At 47.6% G+C, this 21,050-nt stretch overlaps 1 long non-coding RNA gene across 1 annotated transcript in view; it reads right to left on the bottom strand.

Annotated features, from left to right (window-relative positions):
- Nucleotides 1–939: 939 nt before the first annotated feature.
- Nucleotides 940–21,050, bottom strand: part of LOC135050835 (uncharacterized) — a 59,981-nt gene continuing 39,870 nt past the window's right edge. Inside the window, exon 2 of the long non-coding RNA XR_010241862.1 lies at nt 940–1,315. This is a non-coding gene — a long non-coding RNA (uncharacterized LOC135050835). The remainder of the gene's footprint in view (nt 1,316–21,050) is intronic.

The raw sequence follows: 21,050 nt of genomic DNA, 5'->3' as shown, positions 1-21,050 counted from the left end.
CGAGTTGTTCGCTCGTTGCCGATTTTCACAACGGAGCGATTAAGGCAAAAATGCGCATGCGCATGGTACACAGCGCGCATGCGCTAAGTATTTTAGCACAAAACTTAGTAGATTTACTCACGTATGAACGAAGAATTTTCATCGTTGAAGTGATCGGAGTGTGATTGACAGGAAGTGGGTGTTTCTGGGCGGAAACTGACCGTTTTCTGGGAGTCTGCGGAAAAACGCAGGCGTGCCAGGATAAAACGCAGGAGTGTCTGGAGAAACGGGGGAGTGGCTGGGCGAACGCAGGGCGTGTTTGTGACGTCAAACCAGGAACGAAACGGGCTGAGCTGATCGCAGTGTAGGAGTAAGTCTCGAGCTACTCAGAAACTGCTAAGAATTATTTATTCGCAACTCTGCTAATCTTTCGTTTGCAATTCTGCTATGCTAAGATACACTCCCAGAGGGCGGCGGCCTAGCGTGTGCAATGCTGCTAAACGCAGCTAACGAGCGAACAACTCGGAATGAGGGCCACTATTTCTAGTCAGAAAGTTTATCAAATCATTTCATGTGTGTGACTTGTGCTGGCAGTAAATGAGTGCACGGCAATCTCTGTTTCCATTCTGCTGGAGGGTGCAGTGATGCAGTCAGATACTGGCCTCCTCAGCTGCTAATGCCTCAGACAAAGAACTTGAGGTTTCTAAATACAAAGCTGTCATTTATTAGAAAAGTCAGCGTTCATTTGCCTCATTCTCTGGAATAGCTCCGTGTTTTTTTCCTTTTAATAACCGCACTTTTATGTCTAAGCATTTTTATATATTGCTTATTGTTTGGACCGTTCACAAACGTCTGGATGTAAAGACACAAACTTTAATGAGCTATTTCGGTGTCTGTCAGGCGCATCCAACATAACATTACAGTTAGCAAAAAAAAGAAAAAATCCTGGATGTCTCTGCATTCGTTGATGTATCTTCATTGTTTATTAAAATGACAGCTCCTAATGGACCATTTAGCTTTAACACAAACTATTAAATCTCCTTCATTAAATTGTTCTGTCTTCCATTACAGGGGCTTGTTAGCTGTGGGAAGAAGGTGCAAACTCTTCAGGAAACGTAAGAACACATTGAGACTATTACAGATAATGCTTATTAAACAAGCCTCTGAGGAAGTTTTTTTTGGGTCGATCTCAAATATTTTCAAGGAGTCATGTTCCACGTCTGAGGTCCCATGTTTCTTCCTCTTAAACTATCAGCAGCTGTAGCACATGACCTACTTCTGTAACGTGCAATAATGATTTCCTTCCTTCAGTGGCTGCAAGAGCCCCTCCTCTGCCCTGTGAAAAAGGGGACAAATATGTTTCATTCAAGCCCAATGTTCAAGAGAGGTTTGTTGGTTTCAGGGTAGAAACTCAATACAGCTCCACTTCTTAGTGTTGGCCTTAAATTGGAACCATCTGTGGTGAAAGGCCTTATGAGATCATTGGGGAAGGTATGGATAGTCTTGCCTAAGGCATCAACATATACACCTGCACTATGGGACAGACATGTTGGCAGCTAGGAAACTTAGTTCTCTCACAGCCGTACAGATACCTAGCATATCACTTAACTGGGGAAGATGTGTAAAGCGCACATGTTGATTTGAGATGTCATGCATCGTCTAAGAAACTGAAAAACAGGGGTACTGAAAAACATTGATAGCTAAAAGCACAGACCAAGCAGTGCAGTTTGTCCTCGTTTTTACAAAAAGTAGAGACATCTCTTGGTCTCTCTGCAGCATAGTGTACTGTAAGTGTTACCATAGACACCATTGCATACTACTACACATTAATGCTAGAGCAAAGTGAAGTGAACGCTTATCAGAAAGTGTATAGGTGCCTACACATTAGATGATGCGCTCCAAGAGCGATATTGTCTAATGTTTTCCCTACCCTGTCGGGCAGCCGATACTAAGTGTACACACTGAACGATGGGGGTCATTCCGAGTTGATCGTAGCTGTGCTAAATTTAGTACAGCTACGATCAGGCACTCAGACATGCGGGGGTACGCCCAGCACAGGGCTAGTCCGCCCCGCATGTCAGTGCCGCCCCCCCCCCCTTCTGCAGAAATGCAAAAGCATCACACAGCGTTGCATTTGAGGAGTAACTCCCGGCCAGCGTAGCTCCTGCGGCTGGCTGGGAGAACCTCTTCGCTGCCTGGGTCGCACTGGCTGTGTGTGACGTCACGCAGCCGCCACGGCCCGCCCCCCCCCCCAATGGTCCAGCCACGCCTGCTTTGGCCGGACCACGCCCCCTAAACGGCGGCTTAACGCCGCCGTCCAGCCCCCTCCCGCCCAGCGACCGCCTCTGCCTGTCAATCAGGCAAAGGCGATCGCTAGGCAACGACGGCCTTCGGCTGTCTGACATGCGCCGGCGCACTGCGGCGCCGGGGCATGCACAGTACTGACCCGATCGCACTGTTGCGATAAACTGCAGCGTGCGATCGGGTCAGAGTGACCCCCGATATCGCTAACAATATCGTTCAGTGACGTCACCTAGCGAATGACATACAGTAGTCCAAATTTTACTGCATGCACGGGCAGCAGAGGGGGTCGTTAACGACGTGCGGGAGCGTGCATCGGTAACGATATAGTGCGTACACATTCGACAATATGCACGAAAATATTGTTAATGTTATCTATATTGTGCATATCATTTAAAATAATCTACTAATGTGTACCCATTGGCGTTTCTATAATGGGTGCAGTGTGTGGTGTACACAGGCCCCTGGGTCCAGGGGGGCCCATACCGCACACACTGCACCCATATATTATACTTACCCCTCCGGAGTCCCGCGACTGCAGCCCTGCACTGCGGACAGAAATCACTCCGAAAATGACCGGCGCGCCCATTTCTGTGTGATTTGCACATGCGCACTGGAGATATCCCTGAAAACAAAGCGTGAGCGCCATGTTCCCGGAGACTTGCGCATGCACAATACACTTTGGCAGTATGCCAGAGTCTACTGTAGTAAAGAGGAGGGGCCCGCGACGGAGGCCCCTGCGTGTACCCACCATATGTCTATGAGTACAGTATTGTTTGATCTGTCAGTGTCAGAGTGCATTTATTAGGCTTTAAGAACACAATTAATATCTTTTTCAGACAGAAATCCCAGCAATTACCCAGCATTTCAGTGCCGGGTCGTGTTGCCGGGCTCTGTCTGACCCCCCTTTCACACAGAGAAACAAATGACTGAGACAAGAATTTCTACCACGTAATTTGCATATCAACACAGGTATTTTGTGTGTGTGAAAGGGTTAACCTGGGTAGAAATTCCCGGGTCTCCAACCCTGGTAAATTCCTGGGTCAAAGACCCGGGAATTTCAACCTGGGTTGACCCTTTCACACAGAAAAAGGACCTGTGTTTATCGGCAAATTACCGGGTAGAACTGTGCCGCCCGGTAATTTCATTTTCTGTGTGAAAGGGGTATAAGATACTTCAAATGAACATGTGTAAGAGGCCTTAGGGCTGCATAGGGAAAAGTTACATTGTTACTTTGTTTTCTGGAATGTTTTCTGAATGACATCATTGTCCTGTGTGCATTACCATACGTATCTATGAATAAAATATACACAATGACCACATTCTGATGGAAAAGACCCACAGAAGTGGCAGCTACAGTATGCTATTAAATTACAGACATTGCATCTTAACTACTGATCATTTCCCAACATCTGCAAATGTTATATTCAAGTTCTGTTATGCACTGTTTTACAGTATTTCTATGTTTTACACCCTCATTTTCAGAGCTATAGTAAATAATGATGGTGTATGGGGCAAGATTGTGATATGGCGCCCTTCCATTTACCACCACCACTCTCCTCCCTATTGTCCCTTCTCCATCCAGCAGTAGCCCCCCTCCCCCCAATTTTCTGCTTGTGGCCATCAAACGTTAGGAGTGCACACTTATACTGTTTGAGTTATCTTGTCTATCAGGGGCTTAACTAATCATTTGTGGACCACATAGCAACATATGTGAGGAGATAGACGCAGATCTGGCTGCGTATGCAGCAATCTGCATTCATCTCTCAATAAGGTCCCTAATGCAGACCTGCACTTGTAATCCCATAATTCAGAGCATGGACTTCAATATAAGCATTGCCTATGTCCTAATGTAGAAAACTAGCAGTGCTACCATAAGTGTTTCAGAGAAACGTAGCACCCCTATACGATTTTTAAATAAATGGAATGCCATGTTATTAAAATAAAGATAAGTGTCCCATAAGTTTTCTAAATAAATATTAGTACCCCTCGTATAAAATAGGACATCAAGAAGTCTATTTACTAAGCCTCGGATGGAGATAAAGTGGATGGAGATAAAGTATCAGCCAATCAGCTCCTAACTACCATGTTACAGGCTGGGTTTGAAAAATGATAGTTAGGAGCTGGTTGGCTGGTACTTTATCTCCAGTGACTTTATCTCCATCAAATGATTAGTAAATAGACCCCATAGTTAATGTAATCAAGAAAATATTATGGCCTCCATATTTTAGAAATAAATGTTTTCTCCTTACTAAATACTTACCTAAACCCTTCTTCCTTTCTTCATCTGATGCAATCCAGTGTGTAGACAGATAATCCATATGGAGCATTTTAAGAATGTTGAACTATATATTTTTATGCATTTGCAACCTCTGTGTCTGTAATTTAGAATTCCAAAGTCATCTGGTATCTCCAAGTGTGTTGTTGTTGTTGTTGTTGTTATTATTATATATTACACAAGTGGTCCAATCGCCCATTTTCGCACAGCGGGCGATTATCGAACTATTGAGCATGCATATGCAGGGGTTGAAGTGAGCCGGAACGGGGCGGAACTGCGTTCCGTCAGTTCCACTTGGAGACGGAACGCAGTTCCGCCTCCTCCGGCTCACCTAACCCGCTGTGTGCCGCCGCTGCTGAAAGATGCCGGGCGCCCGCTGGGATTGCGTTACCAGCGGGCGCCCGGCGGTAGCCGGAGGCAGGAGCTCAGTACTGAGCTCCGGCTTCCGGCTCTGTCACTGTGCGCTATGGGAGAGACATCTCATAGTGCTGAGGAGCGGGTGCCGGAAGGAAGGACTGCAGCGGCCTGGGAGCGGGGATCAGTGAGTATGGTGATTTTTATTTTATTTTTTTCCCTATGTGTAGCGGCGCTTCCATTGGGGGGGGGGAGCATTACTACTGGGGGCTTTTACTACTGTTAGCAAGCTACTGGGGGCATTACTAACGGGGGCTAACTGCTGGGGGCCAACTACTGGGTGGGGGGCATTACTACGGGAAGGGGGGCATTACTACTGTAGGCAAACTACTGGGGGCATTACTACTGGGGGGGCATTACTATTGTGGGCAAACTACTGGGGGCATTACTACTGGGGGGGTGGGCATTACTATTGTGGGCAAACTACTGGGGGCATTACTACTGGGGGGGGGGGCATTACTATTGTGGGCATACTACTGGGGAAATTACTAATGGGGGCAAACTACAGGAGGGCATTACTACTGGGGGTATAACTACAGGGCATTACTACTTGGGGGCAAACTACAGTGGGGCATTACTACTGGGGGATAAACTACATGGGGGCTAACTACTGAAGGCATTAGTAACGGGGGCATTACTCTTGGGGGCATTACAAACGGGGGCATTACTACTGGGGGCATTACTAACAGGTGCTTACTACTGGGGGCATTACTACAGGAGGGCATTACTACTGGGGGCAAACTACAGGAGGGCATTACTACTGGGGGCAAACTACAGTGGGGCATTACTACTGGGGGCTAAACTACATGGGGGCTAACTACTGAAGGCATTACTACAGGGGGCAAACTACAGTAGGGCATTACTACAGGGTGGCTAAACTACTGGGGGCATAACTACAGGGGTTAAACTACTGGGGACATTACTACTTGGGGGCAAACTACAGGAGGGCATTACTACTGGGGGTATAACTACAGGGGTATTACTACTTGGGGCAAACTACAGGGGGGCATAACTACAAGGGTTAAACTACTGGGGGCTAAACTTAAAGGGGGCAAACTAAAAGGGGGCATAACTACAGGGGCTGAACTACAAGTGGTCAAACTACTGGGGGCATTACTAATGGGCAAACTACATAGGGGCTAAACTACTGGGGTCATAACTGCAGGGGCATTACCACAGGGGGCATAACTACTGGGGCTAAATGACTGGGGGCATTACTACAGGCAACATTACTACTGGGGGCATTACCATTAAGTGCATTACTACTGGGGGCACTACTAATGAGGGCATTGTAAAGGGGGCACTTCATAAGGGGCATCACTGCTAGGGACATAAGGGGCACTACTATTGTGGGCATTGCATAAGGGGCACCACTACTATGGGTTCTATATAAGGGGCACTACCAGTAAAGTGGACATTGCATAGGGAGCACTACAACTGTGGGCATTGTATAAGGGGCGCTACTGCTGTGGGCATTATGTGTATTATGGGGTGCTACTACTGTGGGCATTGTTACTATTGTGTGAACGCGCCCCTTTTTGAGGACACATCCCCTTTTCTGGCGGCGCGCGCCTACGGCGCCGTGCAATAGCTTTACTTCTTTTTCTTCTTGGGGAGGGGGGTGAGTTCCACCACCTCTCTAGGACCACTTTAAGCACTGTGCATATGCACCACAATGCGCACGCGCGTCACCAAACAGCGACAGGATGGTGCGAAAATTTCTATTGCACGGCTGTTCACAAGATGATTGAGAGGAAGAGGACGTTTGTGGGTGGTAACTGGCCGTTTTCAGGGAGAGTCTGTAAAAACGCAGGCGTGGCCAAGCGTTTTCAGAGTGGGTGGGTGACGTCAGCTCCGGACCCGATAAGACTGTTTGGATCGCATTGTAGGAGTAAGTCATTAAATGCCGGTTCTTGGCCCAGGTTCGTTGCTGGTTAGGGGTTAGGATTAGCAATACCACCAAAAGTAAAGTAGAATCTGCTGGAAGTCATCACCACCAAACAAGATAGATACCGCTGGAGTTGCCGGACTCGCCACACCAGGTAAGTCACCGCGAGACCACCCAGGATTGTTTTGTCAATGAATGTCGACATGCCAAACACAAACATGTCAACATTCTAATGTTGACATTATGAATGTTGACATGATGAATGTGACAAAATACACCACAGCTGTTAGGCATGACTTGCTCTTTGTGAAATAGTGGAGAAGTTGCCCATGGCAACCAATCAGCTGCTCTGTATAATTTTATCGTATGCAAATTATAAATGTTACTGGCTCACTTCTCCACACATTTCACTGCTTAATGAATAGACCCCCATTGACACTGTGTTACTGTAACAAACTCGTGCAGCACTACAATTCCCCTGCAGGGGACACTGTGCTACAGTACTTTGTTACTTTGATACATGCAGATTCTGCTTTTCACCTAAAATCAATGCCCCTGTTAATTCATCTCATCTGGTTACTAGCTGCTAAATCTGTTTCTCATCTGTTTCCTTTATATGTTCAAATTTTCAGTCTCGGGCATTACCTTTCAGTCTTGCTCATTTTCCCTGTTTTTTCCTTTCTGTATCCAGAATGATGTTTTGCAAACTCTGATATAAAGAGTGAGTTTCTGAATCCTGCTTGCTGCCTGAGCTGTTATAGAATAGGTTCATGTGTTGTCTGGAGCTCATCTGCCTTGTATTTTAGTTCCCTAGTGAAGAGTACATTTTGAAAAATGATGGGCCTGATGCAGAATTAAATGTGAATCTGTTTATGGAGCACATCTTTGTGTTTTTGTGCAAACTCCATAACCAAGTGCAGGGGCATCACTTACCATGGTGACACCCGATGTGGTTTGTAGGCTCCATACATGTACCATAGGCACTTGCCATGTAAAAGGGGGAGTGGCTTTGTAGGGAAGGGGGCGTGGTCTCATGGGCCATCTCTCATTTGCATCACTCTGGGGGTTCAGGAGATGCTGGGCTGCATACGGAGACTGTATTGTCTGCAGCTCTGGCTCCTACACTTTGACAGGAGCCGAGTGCTGCACATAATATTACACTATCACTGAAGAGGAGCCAGCATTTTGGTGTCAGCCCTTGGCAGGTGACACACGGGAGCAGCTCGCAACCCCGTAGTGAAGCCATTGACCAAGTGTATTAAGGTATGGGCGATGCACAGTTGTACACATTTCATGTGAATGTCCACTTGTGAATAAATTGGGCTCTAACGTGGGTGTTCTTATGTAGGCAAAGCTCAGCGAGGGTATCAGCTACCATGTGGTGTGATATGAATCAGGGGCAATACATGCAGTGTAATATGAATCACAGGCACTACGTGTGGAGTAATGTGAATGAGACTGTGCTACTGTGTGGCGTAATTTGAATTGGGGGTACTATTGTGTAGCCTTGCCCCTTCCTTGTTCCTTGTGAGACCACACACCTTTCTTGCAACTCCTCAAACCATTCCTAGACAGTTTTTGCAGTGTGGCAGGGTGCATTATCCTGCTGAAGAGGTCATTGCCATCAGGGAATTCCATTGCTATTCTGGGATGTATTTAGTCTGCAACAATGCTAAGGTAAGGTAGGTGGCAGTGGCGGATCCAGGGGGGGGGGGCACTCAAGCCCGTGCCCCCCCTGTCGTTTGTGCCTCCGTCCCCAGTCCCTCCGCCCCCCCGTCCGTCCGTTCGTCGCCCCCCCCCCCGGCGCCGCACAGGGAGATGACGGGCGCCCGCTGAGATTGTGTTACCAGCGGGCGCCCGTCTCCCTGCACAGCGGCAGCCGGAGGCAGGAGCTCAGTACTGAGCTCCTGCCTCCGGCGCTGTCACTGTGCGGCGTGCACTACGGGAGAGACATCAGTCATGACGTCTCTCTCATAGTGCTGAGGAGAGGACGCTAGGAGGAGGAGTACTGCAGCGGTCTGGAAGCGGGGACGTGGCTTGGTAAGTATGTTCTCTTTTCTCTACCTCAGTGCAGCGGGGGCATCTACTGGGGGCAAACTAGGGGGGGACATTACTACTGGGGACATCATCAAGGGACATTACTACTGGGTGGGGGGGCATTACTACTGGGGGCATTATTACTGGGGGAGCATCTACTGGGGGCATTACTACTGGGGGGCATCAACAAGGGGCATTACTACTGGGGGGCATTATTACTGGGGGGCATCTACTGGGGGCAAACTACTGGGGGACATTATTACTGGGGGGCATCTACTGGGGGCAAACTACTGGGGGACATTATTACTGGGGGGCATCTACTGGGGGCAAACTACTGGGGGACATTATTACTGGGGGCCAACTACAAAGGGGCTAACTACTGGGGGCATACTACAGGAGGGCATTACTACTGGCGGCGTAACTACACGGGCTAAACTACAGGGGGGCCAAACTACTGGGGGCATAACTACAGGGGCCAAACTACTGGGGGATAACTACAGGGGCCAAACTACTGGGGGCATAACTACTGGGGGCTAAACTACAAGGGGGGCATAACTACAGCGGCTAAACTACAAGCAGGCAAACTACTGGGGGCATTACCACTGGGAGGCTAAACTAAAGGGGGGGTAAACTTCTGGGGTCATAACTGCAGGGGCATTACCACTGGGGGCATAACTACTAGGGCGCTAAATGACTGGGGGCATTACTACAGGCAACATTACTACTGGGGGCAATACGGGCATTGCAAAAGGGGCACCACTACTATGGGGTCTATATAAGGGGCACTACCAGTACAGTGGACATTGCATAATGAGCGCTACAACTGTGGGCATTGTATAAGAAGCGCCACCTCACATGCAACGAAGCCGCACGCAAATGTATTTGCCCCTTCCATGGTGCCCCCCCTATCATTTTCTTCTGGATCCGCCCCTGGTGACCGGTGGTGTCCTGGCTGCCGGTCACATAACTACGTCCCAGTTGGCCAACTGAGTATTTATTCCTGAATAATGTGGCCATCTCTGACAACTCACAGTCATGTAATGAGAAAGTAACCACAGATCGTGCAAGAGGTAATGGCAATTTTTTTTTCAGCCAACACAGAAGATTTAAGATATGTAGCAGAACTAGAGATGAGCGGGTTCGGTTCATTGAGATCCGAACCCCCCCGAACTTCACCTATTTTACACGGGTCCAAGGCAGCCTAGGATCTTCCCGCCTTGCTCGGTTAACCCGAACAAGGCCGAACGTCATCAGCCCGCTGTCGGATTCTCGCGAGATTCGTATTCTATATAAAGAGCCGCGCGTCGCCGCCATTTTCACTCGTGCATTGGAGATTGAACGCAGAGGACGTGGCTACGTTCTCTCCCTGAAAAGCTCCGTTTCTGTGCTCAGTGTGCTGCAAATATCTGTGCTCAGTGTGCTGCAAATATCTGTGCTCAGTGTGCTGCAAATATCTACGTTCTCTGCCTGAAGAGTTCCATATCTGTGCTCAGTGTGCTGCAAATATCTATGTTCTCTGCTTGAAAAGCTCCATATCTGTGCTCAGTGTGCTGCAAATATCTGTGCTCAGTGTGCTACATTGTGGGGACCACCAGTATATAATTATAGTAGTACAGTACAGTAGGCCATTGCTGTATCTTGCAGCTCTGTGTCAGACTCAGTTCTAGACAGTATCTGATGATCATCAGTGCTCAATATCTGCTGCATTGTTGTGTGACCAGTATATACTATATATATAGATAGATAGATAGATATATAGATATATATATATATATATATATATTATATAGTAGTACAGTGCAGCATTTTGGTGACCACCAGTATAGTAGTACAGTACAGTAGTCCATTGCTGTATCTTGCAGCTCCGTGTCACTTCAAGTATCCATATCTGTGCTGCATTGTTGTGAGCAGTATATATAGTAGTACAGTGCAGCATTTTGGTGACCAACAGTATGTAGTTGTACAGTACAGTAGGCCCTTGCTGTATCTTGCAGCTCCGTGTCACTTCAAGTATCCATATCTGTGCTGCATTGTTGTGAGCAGTATATATAGTAGTACAGTGCAGCATTTTGGTGACCAACAGTATATACTTGTACAGTACAGTAGGCCATTGCTGTATCTTGCAGCTCTGTGTCACTGCAAGTATCCATATCTGTGCTGCATTGTTGTGAGCAGTATATATAGTAGTACAGTGCAGCATTTTGGTGACTAACAGTATATAGTTGTACAGTACAGTAGGCCATTGCTGTATCTTGCAGCTCAGTTTCACTGCAAGTATCTATGTCTGTGCTGCATTATTGTGAGCAGTATATACAGTAGTATAGTGCAGCATTTTGGTGACTAACAGTATATAGTTGTACAGTACAGTAGGCCATTGCTGTATCTTGCAGCTCCGTGTCACTTCAAGTATCCATATCTGTGCTGCATTGTTGTGAGCAGTATATATAGTAGTACAGTGCAGCATTTTGGTGACCAACAGTATATAGTTGTACAGTACAGTAGGCCATTGCTGTATCTTGCAGCTCCATGTCACTGCAAGTATCCATATCTGTGCTGCATTGTTGTGAGCAGTATATACAGTATAGTAGTACAGTGCAGCATTTTGGTGACCAACAGTATATAGTTGTACAGTACAGTAGGCCATTGCTGTATCTTGCAGCTCTGTGTCACTGCAAGTATCCATATCTGTGCTGCATTGTTGTGAGCAGTATATATAGTAGTACAGTGCAGCATTTTGGTGACCAACAGTATATAGTTGTACAGTACAGTAGGCCATTGCTGTATCTTGCAGCTCCATGTCACTGCAAGTATCCATATCTGTGCTGCATTGTTGTGAGCAGTATATATAGTAGTACAGTGCAGCATTTTGGTGACCAACAGTATATAGTTGTACAGTACAGTAGTCCATTGCTGTATCTTGCAGCTCCATGTCACTGCAAGTATCCATATCTGTGCTGCATTGTTGTGAGCAGTATATATAGTAGTACAGTGCAGCATTTTGGTGACCAACAGTATATAGTTGTACAGTACAGTAGGCCATTGCTGTATCTTGCAGCTCCGTGTCACTTCTAGTATCCATATCTGTGCTGCATTGTTGTGACCAGTATATAGTAGTACAGTGCAGCATTGTGGTGACCACCAGTATGTAGTAGTACAGTACAGTAGGCCATTGCTGTTTCTTGCTGCTCTGTGTCGTCACTTCTAGTATCCATATCTGTGCTGCATTGTTGTGACCAGTATATAGTAGTACAGTGCAGCATTGTGGTGACCACCAGTATATAGTAGTACAGTACAGTAGGCCATTGCTGTATCTTGCAGCTCCGTGTCAGACTCAGTTCTATTCTCCGGATCAGTGCTCAATATCTTTGCTGCATTGTGGGGACCAGTATACTACAGTACAATAGTCCAGTGCTGTTCTGCTGCTCAGTGTCAGTTCTCCATAGTATCATCAGTGATCAGTATAATCAGTGCGCTGTTAGACATGCGCCCGTTTTCCGCCATTAGTGCATTGGAATTTAGACAATTGATGAAGTTATTGTGTCCCCGGTACAAAATCCCATCTAGATTCCACTTCACTAGGCAGGTGATAGCGAGATTTTACCAATTAATATCAGTGATTTATAATTATTAATTACAGTGATCTTGCCAAATAATTCCAGTGATTTTGTCATTTTCTTCCAGTGATTTGGACCAATAATACCATTGATTAGAACAAATAATTCCTGTGATATTGAGGTGTTTGTGTCGCTTAGCTTAGCCGTCCAGCGACCACAGTGCACCTCTTTTTCTCTTTTCTTTGCATCATGTGCTGTTTGGGGCCAGTGTTTTTAAGTGCCATCCTGTCTGACACTGCAGTGCCACTCCTAGATGGGCCAGGTGTTTGTGCCGGCCACTTGGGTCGCTTAGCTTAGTCATCCAGCGACCTCGGTGCAAATTTTAGGACTAAAAATAATATTGTGAGGTGTGAGGTGTTCAGAATAGACTGGAAATTAGGGATGTGCACTTGAAATTTTTCGGGTTTTGTGTTTTGGTTTTGGGTTCGGTTCCGCGGCCGTGTTTTGGGTTCGAACGCGTTTTGGCAAAACCTCACCGAATTTTTTCTGTCGGATTCGGGTGTGTTTTGGATTCGGGTGTTTTTTTCAAAAAACCCTAAAAAACAGCTTAAATCATAGAATTTGGGGGTCATTTTGATTCCAAAGTATTATTAACCTCAAAAACCATAATTTCCACTCATTTTCAGTCTATTCTGAACACCTCACACCTCACAATATTATTTTTAGTCCTAAAATTTGCACCGAGGTCGCTGGATGACTAAGCTAAGCGACCCAAGTGGCCGACACAAACACCTGGCCCATCTAGGAGTGGCACTGCAGTGTCACGCAGGATGGCCCTTCCAAAAAACACTCCCCAAACAGCACATGATGCAAAGAAAAAAAGAGGCGCAATGAGGTAGCTGTGTGACTAAGCTCAACGACCCAAGTGGCCGACACAAACACCTGGCCCATCTAGGAGTGGCACTGCAGTGTCACGCAGGATGGCCCTTCCAAAAAACACTCCCCAAACAGCACATGACACAAAGAAAAAAAGAGGCGCAATGAGGTAGCTGTGTGACTAAGCTCAGCGACCCAAGTGGCCGACACAAACACCTGGCCCATCTAGGAGTGGCATTGCAGTGTCACGCAGGATGGCCCTTCCAAAAAACACTCCCCAAACAGCACATGATGCAAAGAAAAAAAGAGGCGCAATGAGGTAGCTGTGTGACTAAGCTCAACGACCCAAGTGGCCGACACAAACACCTGGCCCATCTAGGAGTGGCACTGCAGTGTCACGCAGGATGGCCCTTCCAAAAAACACCCCCCAAACAGCACATGACGCAAAGAAAAAAAGAGGCGCAATGAGGTAGCTGTGTGAGTAAGCTAAGCGACCCTAGTGGCCGACACAAACACCTGGCCCATCTAGGAGTGGCACTGCAGTGTCACGCAGGCTGGCCCTTCAAAAAACTACTCCCCAAACAGCACATGACGCAAAGAAAAAAAGAGGCGCAATGAGGTAGCTGTGTGAGTAAGCTAAGCGACCCTAGTGGCCGACACAAACACCTGGCCCATCTAGGAGTGGCACTGCAGTGTCACGCAGGATGGCCCTTCAAAAAACACTCCCCAAACAGCACATGACGCAAAGAAGAAAAAAAAGAGGCGCAATGAGGTAGCTGTGTGAGTAAGCTAAGCGACCCAAGTGGCCGACACAAACACCTGGCCCATCTAGGAGTGGCACTGCAGTGTCACGCAGGATGGCCCTTCAAAAAAATACTCCCCAAACAGCACATGACGCAAAGAAAAATTAAAGAAAAAAGAGGTGCAAGATGGAATTGTCCTTGGGCCCTCCCACCCACCCTTATGTTGTATAAACAGGACATGCACACTTTAACCAACCCATCATTTCAGTGACAGGGTCTGCCACACGACTGTGACTGAAATGACGGGTTGGTTTGGACCCCCACCAAAAAAGAAGCAATTAATCTCTCCTTGCACAAACTGGCTCTACAGAGGCAAGATGTCCACCTCATCATCATCCTCCGATATATCACCGTGTACATCCCCCTCCTCACAGATTATCAATTCGTCCCCACTGGAATCCACCATCTCAGCTCCCTGTGTACTTTGTGGAGGCAATTGCTGCTGGTCAATGTCTCCACGGGGAATTGATTATAATTCATTTTAATGAACATCATCTTCTCCACATTTTCTGGAAGTAACCTCGTACGCCGATTGCTGACAAGGTGAGCGGCGGCACTAAACACTCTTTCGGAGTACACACTTGTGGGAGGGCAACTGAGGTAGAATAAAGCCAGTTTGTGCAAGAGCCTCCAAATTGCCTCTTTTTCCTGCCAGTATAAGTACGGACTGTCTGACGTGCCTACTTGGATGCGGTCACTCATATAATCCTCCACCATTCTTTCAATGGGGAGAGAATCATATGCAGTGCCAGTAGACGACATGTCCGTAATCGTTGGCAGGTCCTTCAGTCCGGAGGACCAGATGTCAGCATCAGCAGTCGCTCCAGACTGCCCTGCATCACCGCCAGCGGGTGGGCTCGGAATTCTGAGCCTTTTCCTCGCACCCCCAGTTGCGGGAGAATGTGAAGGAGGAGATGTTGACAGGTCGCGTTCCGCTTGACTTGACAATTTTCTCACCAGCAGGTCTTTGAACCCCAGCAGACTTGTATCTGCCGGAAAGAGAGATCCATGGTAGGTTTTAAATCTAGGATCGAGCACGGTGGCCAAAATGTAGTGCTCTGATTTCAACAGATTGACCACCCGTGAATCCTTGTTAAGCGAATTAAGGGCTCCATCCACAAGTCCCACATACCTAGCGGAATCGCTCTGTCTTAGCTCCTCCTTCAATGTCTCCAGCTTCTTCTGCAAAAGCCTGATGAGGGGAATGACCTGACTCAGGCTGGCAGTGTCTGAACTGACTTCACGTGTGGCAAGTTCAAAGGGCAGCAGAACCTTGCACAACGTTGAAATCATTCTCCACTGCGCTTGAGACAGGTGCATTCCACCTCCTATATCGTGCTCAATTGTATAGGCTTGAATGGCCTTTTGCTGCTCCTCCAACCTCTGAAGCATATAGAGGGTTGAATTCCACCTCGTTACCACTTCTTGCTTCAGATGATGGCAGGGCAGGTTCAGGCGTTTTTGGTGGTGCTCCAGTCTTCTGTACGTGGTGCCTGTACGCCGAAAGTGTCCCGCAATTCTTCTGGCCACCGACAGCATCTCTTGCACGCCCCTGTCGTTTTTTAAATAATTCTGCACCACCAAATTCAAGGTATGTGCAAAACATGGGACGTGCTGGAATTTGCCCAGATTTAATGCACACACAATATTGCTGGCATTGTCCGATGCCACAAATCCACAGGAGAGTCCAATTGGGGTAAGCCATTCCGCGATGATCTTCCTCAGTTGCCGTAAGAGGTTTTCAGCTGTGTGCGTATTCTGGAAACCGGTGATACAAAGCGTAGCCTGCCTAGGAAAGAGTTGGCGTTTGCGAGATGCTGCTACTGGTGCCGCCGCTGCTGTTCTTGCGGCGGGAGTCCATACATCTACCCAGTGGGCTGTCACAGTCATATAGTCCTGACCCTGCCCTGCTCCACTTGTCCACATGTCCGTGGTTAAGTGGACATTGGGTACAGCTGCATTTTTTAGGACACTGGTGACTCTTTTTCTGAGGTCTGTGTACATTTTCGGTATCGCCTGCCTAGAGAAATGGAACCTAGATGGTATTTGGTACCGGGGACACAGTACCTCCAACAAGTCTCTAGTTGGCTCTGCAGTAATGATGGATACCGGAACCACGTTTCTCACCACCCAGGATGCCAAGGCCTCAGTTATCCGCTTTGCAGCAGGATGACTGCTGTGATATTTCATCTTCCTCGCAAAGGACTGTTGGACAGTCAATTGCTTGGTGGAAGTAGTAAAAGTGGTCTTACGACTTCCCCTCTGGGATGACCATCGACTCCCAGCAGCAACAACAGCAGCGCCAGCAGCAGTAGGCGTTACACGCAAGGATGCATCGGAGGAATCTCAGGCAGGAGAGGACTCGTCAGAATTGCCAGTGACATGGCCTGCAGGACTATTGGCATTCCTGGGGAAGGAGGAAATTGACACTGAGGGAGTTGGTGGGGTGGTTTGCGTGAGCTTGGTTACAAGAGGAAGGGATTTACTGGTCAGTGGACTGCTTCCGCTGTCGCCCAAAGTTTTTGAACTTGTCACTGACTTATTATGAATGCGCTGCAGGTGACGTATAAGGGAAGATGTTCCGAGGTGGTTAACGTCCTTACCCCTACTTATTACAGCTTGACAAAGGCAACACACGGCTTGACAAATGTTGTCCGCATTTCTGTTGAAATACTTCCACACCGAAGAGCTGATTTTTTTGGTATTTTCACCAGGCATGTCAATGGCCATATTCCTCCCACGGACAACAGGTGTCTCCCCGGGTGCCTGACTTAAACAAACCACCTCACCATCAGAATCCTCCTTGTCAATTTCCTCCCCAGCGCCAGCAACACCCATATCCTCCTCATCCTGGTGTACTTCAACACTGACATCTTCAATCTGACTATCAGGAACTGGACTGCGGGTGCTCCTTCCAGCACTTGCAGGGGGCGTGCAAATGGTGGAAGGCGCATGCTCTTCACGTCCAGTGTTGGGAAGGTCAGGCATCGCAACCGACACAATTGGACTCTCCTTGTGGATTTGGGATTTCGAAGAACGCACAGTTCTTTGCTGTGCTTTTGCCAGCTTGAGTCTTTTCATTTTTCTAGCGAGAGGCTGAGTGCTTCCATCCTCATGTGAAGCTGAACCACTAGCCATGAACATAGGCCAGGGCCTCAGCCGTTCCTTGCCACTCCGTGTGGTAAATGGCATATTGGCAAGTTTACGCTTCTCCTCCGACAATTTTATTTTAGATTTTTGAGTCCTTTTTTTACTGATATTTGGTGTTTTGGATTTTACATGCTCTGTACTATGACATTGGGCATCGGCCTTGGCAGACGACGTTGATGGAATTTCATCGTCTCGGCCATGACTAGTGGCAGCAGCTTCAGCACGAGGTGGAAGTCGATCTTGATCTTTCCCTATTTTTGGAACCTCAACATTTTTGTTCTCCATATTTTAATAGGCACAACTAAAAGGCACCTCAGGTAAACAATGGAGATGGATGGATACTAGTATACTTATGGATGACGAGCGACTGCCGACACAGAGGTAGCTACAGCCGTGGACTACCGTACTGTGTCTGCTGCTAATATAGACTGGATGATAATGAGATAAAATTAAAATATATATATCACACTAGTACTGCAGCCGGACAGGTATATATTATGTAATGACGGACCTGCTGGACACTGTCTGCAGAATGCGTTTATAAAAACACCACACGACGAGTGTTTAACTTTTTCAGGCAGACAATCACAATATACTGGTGGTCAGCAGACAATCACAATATACTGGTGGTCAGTGGTCACTGGTCAGTCACACTGGCAGTGGCACTCTGGCAGCAAAAGTGTGCACTGTACTTAAAATATGTACTCCTGCTATAATTGCTCCCCAGTCTCCCCCACAATTAAGCTGTGTGAGCAGTGAGCACTCAGCACAGTCAGATAATGATATACAGTATTACATATGATGCAGCACACTGGGTTGAGCACAGATATGGTATGTGACTGTGTCACACTGTGTATCGTTTTTTTTCAGGCAGAGAACGGATTAATTAAACTGGTGGTCAATGGTCACTGGTCACACTATCAGCAAGTAGTAGTACTCCAGTCCTAATATGCTCCCCAAAATTAGTAAATAGTGTCTCTAACTCTCTACTCTCTTCTCTATAAACGGAGAGGACGCCAGCCACGTCCTCTCCCTATCAATCTCAATGCACGTGTGAAAATGGCGGCGACGCGCGGCTCCTTATATAGAATCCGAGTCTCGCGATAGAATCCGAGCCTCGCGAGAATCCGACAGCGGGATGATGACGTTCGGGCGCGCTCGGGTTAACCGAGCAAGGCGGGAGGATCCGAGCCTGCTCGGCCCCGTGTAAAAAAAGCTGAAGTTCGGCGGGTTCGGATTCCGAGAAACCGAACCCGCTCATCACTACTGGAAATGAGTGTAAATTATGGTTATTGAGGTTAATAATACTATAGGATCAAAATGACCCCCAAATTCTATGATTTAAGCTGTTTTTGAGGGGGTTTTGAAAAAAAACACCCGAATCCAACAAAAAAATGTAAGGGAGGTTTTGCCAAAACGCGTCCGAATCCAAAACACGGCCACGGAACCGAATCCAGAACCAAAATGCAAAACCCGAAAAATTTCCGGTGCACATCTCTAAGCAGAACCCAGAAGGGCATTTCTTAAAACCACTTGGTAGAATGTATCCAAGCATTTTGTTTCAAAGGGTCTGCATCAGGGGCTTCACCTGCATGGAACCACAGCAACAAATACTGAATTAAGGGCCTAATCTAGCACAGAATGCTGCTGCGGCAGCGTTCACATGCTGAAGCTCTGTTAAGTGTGTGCGCTTGCAGCAGCCGTACAGCGTGTGCACACACAGCAAGATGCGAAAGTCTGATTAACAGCAGAGGCGTTCGCGGGGCATCGCAGCGGTGTTAAAGGGGCGTCAACTCAGCATTGGGGTGCAAAGTCCGTACAACGTTTGCGGGGCGGGCCATAGCAGCTGCGTGACATCACATGCAGCCACCGAGACCCGAAACATTGCGAGTAGCCGCTTGCCTTTGCAGTTAGGCTGCATAGGCAGAGGGCTACCCTAAACATGCGAAAACATCAACGCTGTGTGATGCTTTCACATGTTTGCGGGGGAAGGGGGCGGACTTGCCCTGTGCTGGGCGCCTTCTCCCCCCCCCGCATGCCAGGGTAATGGTTTGTAGATGTGTTTTTTTCTACGATCCATGCTGAATTAGGCTCAAAGTGCAAGTTAGACAATAGAGTGTGGATCCACAATACTTCCTCATACAGTAGGTGCCTATTTTTCATCCAAAGGCGTGTTAAGTGGCAGGTTAAATGAAGATACTTAGGTAAATCTATGAGCACCAAGTTTTTGAGAGTTCAATGTCTTTTACAGGGAGGAAAATACTGTGCGCCTACCTATGGAAGGAGCACATCTCCTTAGATGTACCTTATCCACTCCCAGCAGTTATTTCTGTAGCCTCATGTCCACTTTCCACCATCCATAGGGATTAGTTCAGAAGATTAAACGTTTACAAGTCTGCAGATGGTGCTATCTTGGCCCACAAATCCATGCTATTGCAGTACTCCCTTTTTCAGCAAAGCTACATTATATGGGTTATATGCATTGGGTATGTGTGACTCCCGGTCAGGAGATCGCCGGTCACAATACCAAAGCCTGGATCCCGCCAGTTAGCTGGCCGGCGGTGGGCCGCTGCGCTCGCCATGCTGCGGGCTCGGTAGCTCGCTGCCCTCGCCTCAGGTTCTATTTCCACTCTATGGGTGTCGTGGACACCCACGAGTGGGAATAGTCCCTGTTGGTCGGCATGCCGACTGGTGGGATTGTCAGATGCTGGGGTCCCGGCATCGGTATTGTGACCGACAGTCTCCTGCCGGTCACATAAACGTATCCCAGATGTACTATGCCTTGGAGAGAGATAAAGTGTAGATGGAAAAACGACTAACCAAGATCTCCAAACTGTCATTTTTCCAACACAGCCTGTAACATGGCTGTTAGGAGCGGATTGGCGGTTAACTTTATCACTCTCCCAGGCTTGGTGTATCACATGAGGTGCTTCTTTGCAATAAAATTGTAGAGCTCTCATTTATAATGTATAGTAATTCTTATAGTTTTGATATATCAACTCTTAAAATGTATATCAAAATTAAATGAAAAACAGACTTTTAAAAGTAAATTTAAAGTAAATGTACACATGAGCTTTACAATGTAACCTCTAACACTTCCATTGTTAGAAAACACCGCTGATATTCACTAATGTGGAAACGGTGACCTTGAGTATTGGACCTAGTGGTATTATAAATGTAGTATGGAATCTCTCAAGAAAAATAGAGACTTAGGGCCTAATTCAGACCTGATCGGTGCTGTGCGTTTTCGCACATCAGCCGATCAGGTCTGAACTGCGCATCCGCCAGTGCCGCAGTGCACCAGCGCATGCCAGACAGCCGTCTCAGCCCTGTCAATCAGGCAGAGGCGGTCGCTGGGTGGGAGGAGGCGGGTCGGCAGTGTTTGGCCGCCATTTTAGGGGCACGGTCCAGGCAACACAGGCGTGCCCGGACCGTGCCGGGGGGCAGGCCGCAGTGGCTGCATGATGTCACACACAGCCGCTGCAACCCTCATAGCGACGAGTAGCTCCCTGCCAGCGCGCAGGAGCTGCGCTGGCTGGGAGCTACTCTTGAAGTACAAAAGCATCGCCGCTGTGCGATGCTTTTGTACTTGTGCGGGGGGGTCGGGCCTGACATGCGGGGTGGACTAGCCCTGTGCTGGGCGTCCCCCCGCCTGCCTGTGTGACTGATCGTAGATGTGCTAAATTTAGCACATCTACGATCAGGTCTGAATTAGGCCCTAAGTGGATTCCATCTGAGAAGGGCGTTAAATTCCAAAAATATATGATTTT

This window comes from Pseudophryne corroboree, chromosome 2 (genome assembly GCF_028390025.1).
Source record: "Pseudophryne corroboree isolate aPseCor3 chromosome 2, aPseCor3.hap2, whole genome shotgun sequence".
Classification (NCBI taxonomy): Eukaryota; Metazoa; Chordata; class Amphibia; order Anura; family Myobatrachidae; genus Pseudophryne; species Pseudophryne corroboree.
Note: the sequence above shows the minus strand (reverse complement) of the source record. Positions and strands in the feature narration are given on the sequence as shown.